Raw genomic sequence first — 17,660 nt, 5'->3', positions numbered from 1 at the left:
TGTGGAGATGGATCTCTCAGGAGCTCTACCAGATGAGGTAATCTTGGAAGTTTTTGATGAAGAATGGGTGCAAACAGTAGACTATGAACATATTCCTTTCAGATGCCGCAGATTCCATGAGCATGGGCACCTATTCAGATATTTCCCTCTCAGTAAAATAGAGAACAAGAGTAAAGCTAACACTATGAAAGATACTGAAAGCTTTCACAAAGTGGTACATAGAGGAAAAGGGGGCAAAAGGGGGCCAAAGCAACATCAAACAGAAGGGCAACAGGTCAATTAGAATAGGTTCCAAGTACTAGAAGAAGAAGAAGAGACAACAAAAGTAGATCAGGCAATGGGAGGAAGTCCAGTGGAGAAGGAAAAAGAAGAAGAAAGTGAACAAATACAGGATATTAATAAACAAAAAGAGACCATGATGAGCAAGGCAGAACTGGAAATGGACTAGGAAATGACCCAGAGCGAGATGGAAATGGAGGACCACGAATTACAATAGGTTCTTGATAGAGAACACCTAGATCTGGAAGGGTTCTTGAAACAGGGAACCATGGGAGGGGTAGACTCGTTACCTCAAGAAGAGTTCAATAGAGTTCAACAGTTGTTCATATGGAAAACTCGGGCTAAAGGGCTGGAGAGGCAAAGCACCAATGAAAGGCAGGGTAACGAAGATGTGAAAACTATGAAAACCACACCAGGATTAGCACCTAGAAACCCAGGAAAGAAAAGAGGCCGGAAAAAGCAGAACAAACTATTGATGGAATGTGGAAAGCTAATGATTGATTCAGGTAAGATGAAAGACCTAACCAGCTACTCCTTTACAAATATTTAATGATGAAGTTCACATCTTGGAATATCAGGGGTCTAGGTAGTAAAAGAAAACAAAGATTACTTAGTAATAGAATGAAACAAGCAACTCCAGATATTATCTTTATCTAGGAAACTAAATGTTCCATTCAGAAAATAAAAGAAATACATAGCAAATGGCTCAATCAATTTGAGTTTCTAGAAGTCAAAGTAGAGAATACAACAGGAGGCATACTCACTCTTTGGAACCCCCAAAAGATTGATATAATAGATGTTGAGGCATCGAGGAATTATTTATCAGTGGTTATTCAGCCTGTGGGAGATAGGGAGACCTATCTGGTCACAAATGTCTATGGCCCTCAAAGAATGGATGATAAACTCAGGTTTCTAGATTCTCTTGTGATGCTCAGAGACAGATATGCAGGAATACCATGGATCATGGGGGGGACTTCAACATGATCAAGTCACTTTTAGAGAAAAAAGGAGGTACCAGAACTCTAAGCAAAGACTCTCTAGCATTTCAATCTTTTATATATAATATGAAGCTAGTTTACACAGATACGAGTAATGGTCTCTTTACTTGGAACAACAAAAGAGGAGGAGAGTCTCAAGTAGCCTCAAAGTTAGACAGATTCATAATCTCGGAGGACCTTATGCTCATTGACAAGGAAATGATAACAAGATTTCTCCCCTTTGGAGGATCAGATCACTGGCCGGTTCAATTGGAGGTTCAGGGGCTTGGTACCCCCAGGAAGAGACCTTTTAGATTTGAGAATATCTGGCTCACCCACCCAGATTTCATTAGCAACATTGCAAATTGGTGGTCAGAAGATTTGCATATTCAGGGCACAAGAATGTTCCTTTTACACAAAAGACTAAAGCATATCAAGCTCAGGCTCAAAGAATGGAACAAGAATGAATTTGGCAACATTTTTGAAGCAAAAAAATCTGTTGAAGATAAAATGCAGGAACTCAATCAAGCCCTTATCAGGGATGGCTTTGATAAAGTCAAGAGTGATAAAGTCACCAATTATCATCAAGACTGGGAGAATTTATGTAAACAAGAGGAAATATTTTGGAGACAAAAATCTAGAGTTCAATGGCTGAAAGAAGGAGAGCGAAATACTAGATTTTTCCATAGATCCACCATGGTGAACAGAGCTCACAATAGGATCTCCTCGATCAAGGACGAGGGAGGGAATCTTCTTAATACCCATGAAGATATAGAAGTTGTGTTAGTTCAGCACTTTCGAGGTATAGCAAAGGAAACCATTTCAGACAGAGAGAACTTCATCAGGGATTTAACAAGACATATACCTAGGCTAGTGTCTAGAGAGGATAATTTCAACCTCAATAGGCTAGTGACTAAAGAGGAGGTTAGTGAGGTCCTCAAAGAAATGCAGAATGGCAAAGCGCCTGGCCCTGATGGTTTCAATGTGGATTTCTTTAAAGCTTGCTGGAATATTGTTAAACATGATATTCTGAATGTAGTGGAAGATTCCAGAATGAACAGAACTGTTTTGAAGGTGCTCAATACCTCCTTCATCTCCCTGATCCCTAAACAGGATAATGCTCAAACTCCTGACAGGTTCAGACCCATAGCTTTGTGCAATGTGGTTTACAAGATAATATCCAAGGTTGTGGCCAATAGACTCAAACCTCTTCTTCCTACACTAGTTTCTATAGAACAATCTGGTTATGTGGAAGGCAAACAAATTCTCAATAACATCATTCAAGTGCATGAGGTGGTGCACTCATTGACTAGCAATAAGAAGGCTGGAATGATCATGCAATTGGACCTTGCCAAAGCTTATGACAAGTTGAATTGGACCTATATCAGGAAAGTTCTCATTGCTTTTGGGTTTGATCATAATTGGGTTAGATGGGTCATGGCCCTGGTAACCTCTTCTAGCTTTTCAATATTGGTTAACGATTCTCCCTCCGAGACTTTTATTCCTTCCAGAGGCCTCAGGCAGGGAGACCCGCTCTCTCCCTTTCTTTTCATCCTCATGATGGAAGGACTTGGTCGATCTATCAAGCATGCAAAAGAAGATAGTAAGATTCAGGGTCTCCAACTCTCTAAGAATGGACAGGCCTTGACTCATCAACAATTTGTTGATGATACCATGCTATAGGGAATCCCCACGGTCAAAGAAGCTCTTGCGTATAAACAAATCCTGAATGAATTTGCCATGGCCACAGGTATGGAAGTTAATCTCTCCAAATCTAAGATTTTTTTCTTTAATACCAATATCGCTATTCAGAGGAATATCTCCAGAATTATGGGCTTTCAAAGGGATGTCCTCCCTTCGAAATATTTGGGAGTTCCTCTAACTGCTAAACCTTTGCACAAGAGCATTTGGGAGCCTGTGATTACTAAGATGCAAGATAAAATCAGGAAATGGACTACTAGATCTTTAAACTTGGCTGGCATGTTGGTGCTTACAAAGGCTATTCTTCAATCTATCCCAGTCTTTATGCTATTAGCTCTCCCAACACCAAAAGGAGTCTTGCAACGTTTCAGAACCATCCAAAGAGACTTTTTTTGGGGTAAGGGGGAAGAAAGAAAGAAATGGGCCTTGGTAGCCTGGGAAAAAATTTGTAAACCTAAAAGCCATGGGGGTCTTGGATTGGATGATCCGGAGATTCTAAGCAAGGTTTTAGGGGAAAAATTATGGTGGCGTTGGGTAAAAGACCCAGAGGCTCAGTGGACTAGTATTTGGAAAGATAAATATGCCAACACTTGGCAAATTAATGATCACATCAGGATGTCTGGAAATATAAAGGGCTCACACATCTGGAATAAGGCCTGGGAGAATAGGGGCTTAGTTCAAAAAAACAGCTTCTGGGAAATCAGAGAGGGAGATTTAGCCTTATTTTGGGAGGATAAATGGCAACAAGAACCTCTACTGTTAATAGAGGACTTTTTGGACCTCAAGAAAGATACAGACACCAAAGGGTTATCTATGGTAAAATATTTTTGGGATCAAACCAATAATATAGGAAAATGGAGAACATGGAGGAACATTGAGTATAGGGATGACAACCCCTTGAAAGCTAAAGCAGAGGCACTTATGAAAATGTTAGAACAAAGGAAGATTTTAGTGTCAGGGGGGCATGAACAACTGAGATGGGGCAACAATAATGAGGGTACCTTTAATCTCAAGGAGGCAAAATGCATACTCCTTGGAATGGACTCCCATGTTCCGGATAGGATTTGGTAGAACCTGTGGAGGCATCAAGGTTGGATGAAGGTTAAACTCTTCATGTGGCTGGTTCTGCATAAGAAAATTTTGACTTGGGATAACATTCAGAAGAGGGGTGTTCTGGGACCTTCCAAATGCCAGCTTTGTGAAGCCCAAGAGGAAACAATGGAGCACCTTCTCAACAATTGCATTTTCACTTCCAAGTTGTGGGATTCTTTTGCCACCATCTTCCATCAGACCGATAGGGACAAAGGGAGTATTATCAATACCCTTAACAACTGGAGGAGAAATTTTTCTGATTATGAATTTCTTAACTCAGCTTGGGCTTTTATGCCAAGCTTCATTATATGGAATATCTAGAAATAAAGGAACATTAGAATATTCAAAAATGAAAAGAAACCCTCCCAATGCCTTTTTGAACAGATCTTAAAACAGCTTAAGGAGACGGTTGGCACTATAGTGCGAAATCCCCCTAAGAACCCACCTTCAGAAGCTGAATTGAGGATTCTCCATCAGCTGGGTTTGCAGGGACTTATTCCTCAGGGTCTGGACAGGAAGGTTCTGATAATGGATTCTAAACAAGATTTCTGGCACCCTCCCCCTAAGGGTTTCTTGAAATATGGTGAGCTCCAGTATTGCAGCAATAATGCTACAACTCCTGGGGCTCCCTTCTTTACTTTTATCAACCCGGTAGTTCGTAACAAACTTGGAAGCGACGGTGCTGTATGCACAAGTACTAGCTCTTGCCGCAGTTGTCACTTGGTCAGCTGGCACAAGTCCGCTAGGGGCTCAAGCCAACTTCTATGAGCTTTGAGAAGAATCTTTTTAACCGATGGACGAAAGCTAATTTAAATAAGGCTGATCTACTTGCAGAAAGACATTGAAAAGCTAAAAGAAAACGCAAACCCTAGCAAACCCTAATTCTACCAGCTAACCCTACTTATGCAAGAAAGAGGATGCAAGCTACTGAAAGAAATTCCATTGACTTCTAGGAAGGTAAATACATGTATCTAAGCTACTTCTACAGTAACATCTAAAAAAAACATCTTTTTGTATTTTTGAATAAGTTGCCAGAGTTATTATGCATATGATTTGACTGTTTTTGGCTGTGCAGAGGTGGATGGGCGAGAGGAAATGCTTGGAGGAGGTCAAGAAGGTTCAGAGAGGGCCTAAGGGGTCCCTAACACCCTTCCATAGAGTTTCACCGAGTTTGGCTATCAAGAAACCTCATCCGTGAGCCTCTACAGGAAGTCTGCAGGGGTTTTACAGGATGTTTGCGATTTTCTACAAGATGTCTGTAACTTTCTACAGGATGTTCAGAAATGAGGTTTTTGGTGGATGAATGGAGAGGGAAAGGTGAAGGAGTGAGTGTGGAGGTAGGGTGAGGGCTGGAGATGGTCTAGGACTCGGTGGATGGAGTTGTGGACAGGTGTTGATGGCTAGATTTGGTTCAAAGAAGATTGAAGCAACGCTACACACAAAATTAGGGTTATGGGAGAAACTGGCGAATTGGAGGCAATGATGCTAAGTGGAGGGTGGAGTGGATGGTGCTGATGGAGAATGAACAGATGAAGGAGTGGTACAGGTGCTCTGCAAGGCGTTTTTTCCAACTGATCCAACGAAGACTTGTAAATTCAAAAACCTAATTACGATGACCTAAATCTGCTAGCTGCCAGTAAAGAGAATGAACAGAGGTGTGACCTGCAATGAAACCATGTATTTTAACTCATGCAACTAAGCAAACAAAAGTCTGAACTTGTGACCAACTTCTACACATGAAAATCAAACACTAGTGATTGCATGGCAAAGCAAAATCAGTGTTTTTGTGGGCAGCGCAGTTATCCTGATCCCAGCTCCTGATCCTACTGAAGGAGAGGTGAAACCAGAGATGTTTGATGGCCCTTTTCTTGAAGCTTTTTCTGTTAACAACCTATCAACTAAATCTGAGCATTCAAAAAGTCTTTCTAACCATTAACAGTGACCTAGTTAGTCAGCAAACTTTAATATACTTAACAGAAATGTTTTTGCAAATGCATAAAGAACGAATAACAATACATAGAGGAGGCCTTAGCACTCAGGTTGGGCCCAACCCCAAGAGCTGCAGGCTCCTATAAAGAACTCAGATCTGATGCCAAGTAAAGCTGCTTCTCATTATTCAAAAATAACCATCATATGAAAGTTGTACAACAGTAGCTACAATAAAACAGGCTGAGCAGAATGACAACACTATAGTGCAAAAATAACAATAGTTCCAAAAGTAAACTACGAAGGCTGAGGCCTTCCTATTTGTACAATACGAGGGGGCTAGCAGCCCTCCTAGATTCAAGTGACTCAGCTGTCCCAACTGCTAGTGATCAGTCACTCCTCCAAAAACTGCTTGGTTGTCTTTAAAACTCGTTTTGGTGGCCTGTGGAGCTCGGTGTTGAGGGTGGAGATTTCAAGGAAGGCCATTTAATGCAAGATACAACCTCCCTATGAATCCTCACCTCAAGCTTGGCTATCAGCTGACCCATGATTGCTTGGTTTTGCTCCAAAATTTGTCCAAAAATCCTGAAATAACCACGTATTAGCCTCCTAGGTAGAGTGACCACCCTTATTCGTTCAAATAACACAAACATACTAAAAAAACATGCATAATCTACGAAAAATGGAGGATTGAACAAGGACAATTAGGCAAAATGAGCCCAATAAGTTACCCAATTTGGGGGCTCATCATCACCCCCTGCTAAATCGGTTGCTCGTCCTCTGAGCAATTAGTCCAGCTCATCGTCCTTTATGGCTTTGATCGCCTCCCTCACATCCCAAGCCTCTGCTGTGATATCCTCTTCCCGGTCGTAGAATCCTGCCTTCCTTTCCACTTCCTCCCATTGTCTACCTTCTTCCTCTGCCTTCACTCCTTCTAGCAATCTCAAAAGTAAAGGAGGACTGAATTTCAAGCCAATCCAATTGGCCTGCAAGTTCTACATCAACTGTTTGTAGAGGGGTACCCTTGCCAAGGCTTCCCTCATCCTGGTGGGAGAGTGGTATTCTTTTATCTTCAGGCTGTGAGCTCTCAGAAGATGGTGAGCTCCAGTATTGCAACAATAATGCTACAACTCCTGGGGCTCCCTTCTTTACTTTTATCAATCCGGTAGTTTGTAACAAACTTGGAAGCGACGGTGCTGTATGCACAAGTACTAGCTCTTGCCGCAGCTGTCACTTGGTCAGCTGGCACAAGTCCGCTAGGGGCTCAAGCCAACTTCTATGAGCTCTGAGAAGAAGCTTTTTAACCGATGGACGAAAACTAATTTAAAGAAGGCCGATCTACTTGCAGAAAGACATTGAAAAGCTAAAAGAAAACGCAAACCCTAGCAAACCCTAATTCTACCAGCTAACCCTACTGATGCAAGAAAGAGGATGCAAGCTACTGAAAGAAATGCCATTGAATTCTAGGAAGGTAAATACATGTATCTAAGCTACTTCTACAGTAACATCTGAAAAAAACATCTTTTTGTATTTTTGAATAAGTTGTTAGAGTTATTATGCATATGATTTGACTGTTTTTGGCTGTGCAGAGGTGGATGGGCAAGAAGAGATGCTTGGGAAAGGTAAAGAAGGTTCAGAGAGGGCCTAAGGGGTCCCTAACACCCTTCCACAGAGTTTCACCGAGTTTGGCTATAAAGAAACCTCATTCGTGAGCCTCTACAGGAAGTCTGCAGGGGTTCTATAGGATGTTTGCGATTTTCTACAGGATGTCTGTAATTTTCTACAGGATGTTCAGAAATGAGGTTTTTGGTGGATGAATGGAGAGGGAAAGGTGAAGGAGTGAGTGTGGAGGTAGGGTGAGGTTTGGAGATGGTCTAGAACTCGGTGGATGGAGTTGTGGATAGGTGTGGATGGCTGTATTTGGTTCAGGGAAGACTGAAGCAACGTTACACACAAAATTAGGGTTATGGGAGCAAATGGCGAACTGGGGGCAAGGATGCTAAGTGGAGGGTGGAGTGGATGGTGCTAATGGAGAATGAACAGATGAAGGAGTGGTACAGGTGCTCTGTAAGGCGTTTTTTCCTACTGATCCAATGAAGACTTGTAAATTCAAAAACCTAATTACGATGACCTAAACTTGCTAGCTGCCAGTAAAGAGAATGAACAGAGTTGTGACCTGCAATGAAACCATGTATTTTAACTCATGCAACTAAGCAAACAAAAGTTTGAACTTGTGACCAACTTCTACACATGAAAATCAAACACTAGTGATTGCATGGCAAAGCAAAATCAGTGTTTTTGTGGGCAGCACAGTTATCCTGATCCCAGCTCCTGATCATACTGAAGGAGAGGTGAAACCAGAGATGTTTGATGGCCCTTTTCTTGAAGCTTTTTCTGTTAACAACCTATCAACTAAATCTGAGCATTCAAAAAGTCTTTCTAACCATTAACAGTGACCTAGTTAATTAGCAAACTTTAATCTACTTAACAGAAATGTTTTTGCAAATGCATAAAGAACAAATAACAATACATAGAGGAGGCCTTAGCACTCGGGTTGGGCCCAACCCCAAGAGCTGCAAGCTCCTATAAAGAACTCAGATCTGATGCCAAGTAAAGCTGCTTCTCATTATTCAAAAATAACCATCATATGAAAGTTGTACAGCAGTAGCTACAATAAAACAGGCTGAGCAAAATGACAGCACTATAGTGAAAAAATAACAATAGTTCCAAAAGTAAACTACGAAGGCTGAGGCCTTCCTATTTGTACAATACGAGGGGGCTAGCAGCCCTCCTAGATTCAAGGGACTCGGCTGTCCCAACTGCTAGTGAACAGTCACTCCTCCAAAAACTGCTTGGCTGCCTTTAAAACTCGTTTTGGTGGCCTGTGGAGCTCTGTGTTGAGGGTGGAGATTTCAAGGAAGGCCATTTAATGCAAGATACAACCTCCCTATGAATCCTCACCTCAAGCTTGGCTGTCAGCTGACCCATGATTTCTTGGTTTTGCTCCAAAATTTGTCCAAAAATCCTGAAATAACCACGTATTAGCCTCCTAGGTAGAGTGACCACCCTTATTCGTTCAAATAACACAAAATACTAAAAAAACATGCATAATATATGAAAAATGGAGGATTGAACAAGGACAATTAGGCAAAATGAGTCCAATAAGTTACCCAATTTGGGTGCTCATCATCACCCCCCTGCTAAATCGGTTGCTCATCCTCTGAGCAACTAGTCCAGCTCATCGTCCTTTATGTCTTTGATTTCCTCCCTCACATCCCAAGCCTCTGATGTGATATCCTCTTCCTGGTCATGGAATCCTGCCTTCCTTTCCACTTCCTCCCATTGTCTACCTTCTTCCTCTGCCTTCACTCCTTCTAGCAATCCCAAAAGTAAAGGAGGACTGAATTTCAAGCCAATCCAATTGGCCTGCAAGTTTTGCATCAACTGTTTGTAGAGGGGTACCCTTGCCAAGGCTTCCCTCATCTTGGTGGGAGAGTGGTATTCTTTTATCTTCAGGCTGTGAGGCAGTGTGTTCCACCACCTTGTGCAGGCATGCATACAGTTTTCTCCCAACTGTCTCTCCATTTCCTCAAAATGGGCAATGGCTTGAGCCTGTTGCTCAATGTATTCCGGTAGATCCTGAGGACTGTTGGCCAAGTGCTGGTGGGTGCTTATCACTGCTGATGGGTCATCTGGCTCTGCTTTGATCATGAGAGGCTCACTGAGCTCTCTGCCTATGATACTGCGGACCTCTGCTGCTCTCTTCTCCTCATGGCTCATCCAAGAGGCCATGGCCATAAGCTGGACATCTCCTATCACCGTGTTAGGATCCCATGCGTTCATGTCCGGAAGGGCAAAGTTGTGCAAGTAGAACTCTGCCAATTTGGCCCTATCCTCAGATGAACTACTGCCACATAAAGCTGCAAACTGATGATAATTTTGGAAACGGGTGATGCCCCTTTGGGCCAAGGTATTGATTTGAAACTGTAACCATTGGTCCTTGAGGTATAGGGCATAGGATTTGGCAGGTTGCCTGCACTGCAGGGCTTCCATTGCCCAGCTGGCCATGTAGGCCAGTTGGGCCTCCTTTTCTTGCAGCTGCTGTTTCAGAGAATGTATCTGCAATTCTTGTTCCTGTAGCTGCTAGTTCAGTGCCTCAATTTCAGTCTGTGTCCCTTCCTTTCTTCTCTGTTCATAAGGGGTATCTATGGCTATTGTGGGCCCCTCCTATTGCTCTTGTTCCCCCAAGATGCGAGGCTTGTCTTCCTTCCTCTGTCCTTGTAATTGTAGTTGTTGTCTAAGCAGCTCATTTTCTTCCTGTACCCTGACCCGCTGGCTGCTCTCCACATGTCGTACCATTGCCAATTCTCTTCTGGCCTCCTTGAGCTGTTCCTCCAGAGGACCTATATCTGCCACTCCCTTGGACTTAGCGATTTTCATCCAAGTGTGGGTCCTCACTCTCTCTTCCTCTAGTGCAAGGAAAAGTGGCACTGTCAATTTCTGAGGAATGATCTTTACGGCCTCCAAGAAGTTATAGTAGGAGCCCAAGCTGGGCTGGGGGCTAGGTTCCATAATGTGCTCGACCTCTTCTTCCTTTTGTGGTGATTTGGCTGCCTCACCTTCTATTTCTTCGGTCTCCTTGAGCCTAGCCAATGTTTCCTGTAGAATAGTTTCAGCATCCTGTAGAGAGGCTTTTGTGTCCAACCTTTCCATTCTCTCCCTCCAGCTGGATGTCTTTGGGCTTCCATGCTCATAAGTGATGGATGCCTTGGAGGGGGACCTCTCCTTTGGTGTGGTACGGGTGTCTACAATTGTGATTGGTTCTTTTGACGGAGGCTGGGGTCTGCCAGTCTTAATCCTCACACTCCTTCTTGCCTTAAAATACAGGGGAGGCTCCCTCTTCCACTTCTCCTTCTGCTTGGGGGATGTGCTTAGGGTGGCCAGCACAACTACTACCTCCCTAGCTAAAATCTCGGCCGATTTCTCCTTCTGCTGCCCTTTCCCTAGACTTCCTGTAGAAAGTCTTGTAGTGGCCGTTTTCTAGCTTCCTGTAGAAGCAGTTTTCTGGCTTCCTGTAGAAACAGTCTGCTGGCTTCCTGTAGAACCAGTTTTCCCTGATTTGGCTTGCTTGGCTGGGGGTGCCTTCTCTTTGACTTGTGCTGTGGTTGCCTTGGGTGTGCCTTTACTTGTTTGGACTTTTTCAGTCCTCTCTGCCCGGGTTTGCAACCGCTTCTCCCTTGGTGTTTGTGTTTTTACTCCACTCACAGCTTTGGCCTCAGCAGCTTGTCCTTTTTCTTGCTTTTCCTCTTGCCTTTCCTGTGGCTTTTCTTGTGATGGCCTGCCCTGGGTTTTCTTACCCTTAGCTTCCTTACCCTTAGTTTTCTTCTCTGCCTCAATATGCTCCTTCTCCTCACTGCTGGATGAAGTGAGTTCTTCTGCCAGAGTCCGGATATCATCATCCTTGGACATATTGCAGAAAATCTCCCAGGAGATAGGGACAGTATAAGTATGGAGGGCATCTTCTACGAGGAGCTTGATAAGCCCATGATGAGCCAGCTAGTCTGGTGTCCCCTCCTTCAGTTTTGTGCCACACTCAATCAATGACTGTAGGAGGAAGTATGGGATGCTCAATTTTTGTTCTGAGGGCAAATCCATCTTATGCCTGAGCTCGGTTAACAAGTGGAAGTGATAACCATACACAATACTAAATTGCCCCTCACAGGTAATATATTTCATAATTTGAAGGCTGACTTCACTCCAAAATGGCTGAAGGCTGGCTCTCCGGACCCCATTCTTATCCTCTGAAAACTGTCCTTCTGGTAGGAAAAATTCCTTTTTGGCCTTCTGGCCCAATTTCCTTTCCTCTTTATCCCACGATATCCCCAATGGCAACTCCGTGACCCGACTAATGAGTTGTGGAGTGAGTTTGAAGGTTAATCCTTTGAACTTTACAGTGGCCAGTGTTTTTGATTTGGGCTGCAGGGACCTTAGGAACTCCTCTGTTATTTCATCATCGTGACCTTGAATTCTATCATAGAAGGTCATCCAGTGGGCACGAGTAAACAGTTCTACCACCTCGGGAGTTTCCTTCAATTTTCTAGAATCTGAGGGTTCCTTTCTGATAAACCCTCCTGGCATGATGAAAAAACTCTATTTTGGCTTGAGCTCTGGGTAGAATGGAAATTTGGATATGGTTTCCTCCTTGACTCTTAGGATAGGGTTTCTCCGCTGTGTGTATCTCCCCTTTCACCAATTCTCTGGTTATAATACTGCTGCCGCCCAAAACTCGACTTGTCAAAAGGAATTAAGCTCTCACAGACAGAGTGCAGAGCTAATTTTCACACCAACCATGTAACAGTCACAAATTTTTTTATATGTGCACAGGTGAGCCTTACAGCGGTTTGTCGTTATAATGGGGAGAGTTTGTTAACAGGAACCATGGAGGTGAATATGACGCAACACCATTTAAAAGAAATTATGTGTATCATATAAGAAAACCACCATTCTTGACCCATAGGCAGACTGGTTTCAATTTTCCCCACTTCAAACAAGCTAGTTCACCACCTTTTGAAAATTAAGCATGGTGATGGCGTGTTCGAGCCTACCTCTCTTCAAAATTTCGAATTCCGACGCAACAGACATAGGTTTCTCTGCTCCGGGAGCTTTCGCTGTGCTTCCTATAGAGCTCCTTCCTGTAGAGAGCTTCTGCTGCTTCTGGAGGACGTCACGGCGCTGCGGAGCAAGTCTAGGATGCGGGAAGAGTTTGAACTGGGCCGAGAAACTCGAGCTAACGAACTGGAGAGGAGGAGGACGCTCACGTTGCTGAAAAACTGGTTGTAGGCGTAAATGACAGTGATTAATGTGCGTGCTCTGGTTGAATGATTTTGAAATACGGCGCAATTCATGGCGCGAGGGGTGAGGTGTCCAGGCCGAGCCGTTAAACAATGTCATGGCCATCATTCCTCGGCATGTCTTTGACCGCCAATATCTAACTCCGCCATTACCGGCCGTCATCCCTATCAGTCTGTCAATTTCACTGCAAATCTACTGATTTCCCCGACTGGACACTTCCCACGTGTCGGCTCCACGTCCTTCTGGCGGAATCAAGCGTAACCATGCTCATTCGGAGCCCACGAGGCAATTCTACTGGCTGTGGGTGGCGAGTTGACTGGTAATTGCATTAGTTCAATCCGCCCATTCACAGATATGCAGTGTTCATAGTATAGCTTATGCAATTTGACGAAATAAGGTTAGGCACTTACCTGGGGTGACCGTGGACGTGTTTCGCAGGTTTTTGGACATGAAAAAATGGCTTTGCTCACTGCTGCTTCGTGCACAGGCGTGTGAATTCCCTCGTTCATTTGCTGATGCTGGATGAAAGGCTTTCAGGACCCGGTCCTCTGGTGGTGAACGTTGCATGCACGACCCCGTCTGTTCTCAGCTGTTGAGGAGGTGTTCATATTTACGCGGAGCTGATCGCATGCCTCCTGTGTCGATTTCAACTGCTCCTGACTCCATAGTGTGTATTCCAGGTGGATCAGCTGCTATAGGATTCCTGTAGGACATCCTGTAGCTGCTTCTCCTCCTGGGCTGCATGCTGAAACGGGCATGGCTACAGTCATAGATGAAGGGTCCTATTGGAGCTTTTGACAGGTAGAGTGTGCGGGCCTTCATGTATTTGATTTGTCCCTTGGAAAAAAATGGCGATCTGAGGAAAACAGGACTTTTTGCATGACTGTGCAAGAGTACAGGACCAAATTGTGGTAATGGCAGAGGAAAGAGAGGAAACAGGTGATGGATGGGACAAAGGGGTGGCTGCAGGCCTCACCAACAAACTTCAAGTTTTAAATCCTCCTCCAGAATCGATTTTGGCTTGCCCAAAGGTTCTACAGGATGTTTCCTGTAGAAATGCAGAACTTCCGGTAGAAAGCCCTAGAACTTCCTGCAGGAGGTTGAATCTTGACCCGAATGTGTCCAAATCCTGGAAAAAGTGTGTGGCCATGGAGGGAGTGTCAGTGAGGATGCCTGGTAGCTTGGGATGGACCCCTATCCTTGATTTGCGCGACCCTCTTTATCTGCATTATATCCCTGCAACCTGCAATAATTTCAAAGATCAGACCTGTTTTTTTCTTTTTTTCTTCTTCTTTTTCTCTTTTCTCTTTTTTTTTGAGAGACAACAGGGGCGCCTCTATGAGGTTTTCACCCCCACTATCTGCCCTGGGCACCTCAAAGAGGTTTTCACCCAAGGATCTTTTTTATTCCATTTCTTTATTTTCTGAGAGACAGCAGGGGTGCCTCCATGAGGTTTTCACCCTCACTGCCTGCCCTAGCCACCTCAGAGAGGTTTTCGTCCAGGGATCTTTTTATTCCTCTTTTTTTTTTTTTTTGATGATCAAGGTGTGGCCAGAACAGAGGCAGAACCCTGCTCTATTACCAGCACTGATTTTTCCACAGTTTCAATGAATTCCTGCCTCGAGAGGGGTTTCTTGTAGATTTTCAGTCGATGCCCATTGACAAGCATGGGGATGGCCTCTTCATCAATGGTCCTGATAAGGACTGAACAATTGTCGTTACATTTTTCCACTGTATATGGTCCTAACCATCTTGTCCTCAACTTCCCTTTGAAATCCTTGTATCTTGAGTCATATAGCAATGCCCAACCTCCCGGCTGGAATTGCTTCTCATTAAGGTGCCGGTCATGCCATATCTTCCTTTGGAGTTGAACTACTTCTGAGTGGAGGAGGGCCTACATTCTTTGTTCATCTAATCCATTCAGCTGCAATAACCTTTCACGTTGAGCATGGCTGAGGTCTAGGTCCAGCTGAGCTGCCACCCTCAATGTATTGTACTCGAACTCTATAGACAACAAAGCTTTCTTCCCGTAGACCAGCTCATAAGGTGTGAAACCGATTGTGGTCTTCCAAGTGGTGTTGTAGGCCCAGGTGGCCTCAACAAGGTGATCTGCCCAATCCTTTCTGCTACTGCTCACAACCTTAGTCAAAATCCCTTCCAATGCTCGATTAGTGACTTCCACCTGCCCGTTTGCTTGAGGATGATAGGGGGTGGAAGTCTTATGCTTGATCTTGTGATGAGCGAGCAAATCTTCAATTAGGTTGGAGGTGAACTGGCTTCCTTGATCTGTGACTAACTCTCTTGGGTAGCCAAACTTGTAGAAGATATTTTCCATCAGAAACTCAGCCATCTTTTCTTCTATTGCTGCTTTGATTGCCTTCGTTTCTACCCACTTGGTCAGATAGTCGGTGCACACAATGATGTAAGACTGTTGCTTTGAAGGAGGGTTGATAGGACCCACAAAATCCATGCCCCACTTCTCAAATGGCTCAAAGGTCACTTGAGGTTGGAGAGGCATTTCATCTCTTGGATTCAGTTTCCCCATCCTCTGACATCGGTCACACTGGCTGATGTATCTTCTGACATCTTGATGAAGAGTAGGCCAATAGTAGCCTGCCTGTAGAATTTTGAAGGCAGTCCTTTTTGTTGCAAAGTGGCCTCCATAAGGTCCATCATGACAGGTTAGGAGGATGTCAAAGACTTCCTCCTCCCTAACACAACGTCTCAAGATCTGATCTGGGCCAAGTTTAAACAGGTTGCCCCCGATCCAAGTGAACGGGGCACTCTTCCTTACAATTCTTCTCTTCTCCTTTGAGGATAGATGCGGAGGGAACTGTGCTGAGACCAAGTAATTTGCTATATCAGCAAACCATGGAGAGAGTACTGAGATAGAAAATAGATGTTCATCTGGCATCTGGTCATCCACTATTCCTTCCTCACCTGCATGCAAGTCCAATCTAGACAAGAAGTCAGCAACAACATTTTCCTTACCTGGCTTGTCGACAATCGTCAAATCAAATTGTTGTAACAAAAGTAACCATATAATAATACAAGCATTGACATCAGGCGTATTCATTAAGTATCTAATCGTAACATGATCAGTGTGTACAAATGTTTGATAACCGGTGATGTAGTGTCTGAACTTGTTTAGGGAATGGACTACGGCTAGGAACTCTTTCTCGGTTACAGTATAGTTCATTTTTGCCTTGGACAGGTTTTTGCTGACGAAGTATATGGCATATGGGAGTTTCTCCTCAATTTGTCCTAAGGCTGCCCCTATGGCTTTGTTCGAGGCATCAGTGTGGATGTGGAAAGGTAGGGCCCAGTTTGGACCTCTCAAGATCGGGGTGGACACCAGCTTATCTTTCAATTCGTCCAATGCCCCTTGACAGTTGTCAGTCGATTTAAACTCAACATCTTTCCCTAAGAGTCCAAACAAAGGCGAGGCTAGCTTACTAAAGTCTTTAATGAATCTTCGATAATATCCTACTAAGCCTAGGAAACTCCGAACATCTCTTACCTTTTGAGGAGGTGGGACCTTTTGGATGATAGCAATTTTATTAGTATCCACCTGTAATCCTTGGCAAGAAATGGTATGACCTAGCACAGTCCCTTCAGTCATCAGGAATTCACATTTTTCGGGACTGAGGGATAGGTTCATCTCAATGCACTTGGTTAGAACTTTTCTCAGATTGGTCAATGCTTCTTGGAAGTTGGACCCATAAGGAGTGAAGTCATCCATATAGATTTCTATCGAATCATGGACCAACTTAGAAAAGATGCTCAATACTGCTCTCTAGAAAGTGGCAGGAGCGTTGCATAGCCCAAAGGGAAGGACTCGATAGGAAAAGGTACCCCAAGGACAGATGAAGGTGGTTTTATCTTGGTCTTCCGGGCTGATTTGGATTTGGTTATACCCGCTGAACCCATCTAGGAAAGAGAAGAACTTCTTCCCTGCTAGTCTATCCAAGACTTGATCTATGAAAGGAAAAGGGAAATGGTCTTTCTTGGTGGCTTTGTTAAGTTCTCGGTAATCTACACAGATTCTCCACTTCCCGTTCTTCTTGGGCACAAGCACTAGAGGCGAAACCCACTCACTATCGGAGATAGGATAGATGAATCCTGCATCCAACAATTTTTGAAATTCTTCTTTGACAATGTCCTTAAGGGCTGGGTTCATTCTCCTCTGAGGCTGCCTGACCGGTTTACAATCTTCTTTAATGTAGATGTGATGGGTACATACCGAAGGATGGACTCCTTTCATCTCCTTATAGCTCCAGGCGAAAGCATCTAAATGATTGTTCAGTAAGCTACACAACTCCTTCTCCTGGGAAGGAGATAGGGAGGAGCTGATCTTTAAAGTTCTTCTGGGACCAAACTCCACATTCTTAACTCTGGGAGAGGTTGGATCAGTCACACAGAGGTCCACTAAGGTGTTGGCTTGGGTGTCCTCCACCAATTCCTCTAAGGATAGTGCACTGGGAGGTGGATTTTGAATCAAAGTCTCAATCAAATCATCCTCGGTTTGAGGACCTCCCCTAGTGGTTTCTATTGTGCACAAGGGTGTAGAGTAGACCTCATCCTCATCTCCTTCTTCCAACCAGAGCGGTAAGTCATGTTCTAGCAGAGGCTGGGCAGGAGGGTATAGGACTAGCTGCTTGGACATAGGACCATTTTTGATGGTCATGTTTCCAGCTTGGCAACTGATGTAAGCATCCGCAGTGGCTAACCAAGGCCTTCCCAAAATGAGGGGGTATCCAGTAAGCTTTGCCTTTGGTTGAAGGACCAAGAAGTCTGCAGGATACTCCCAAGAGTCAACAGAGACCAAGACAT

The sequence above is a fragment of the Pinus tabuliformis genome, chromosome 7 (genome assembly GCF_031772625.1).
Source record: "Pinus tabuliformis cultivar Carrire ecotype Pingquan chromosome 7, CPIR1, whole genome shotgun sequence".
NCBI classification, from domain to species: Eukaryota; Viridiplantae; Streptophyta; class Pinopsida; order Pinales; family Pinaceae; genus Pinus; species Pinus tabuliformis.
This window is presented reverse-complemented; position numbering follows the sequence as displayed.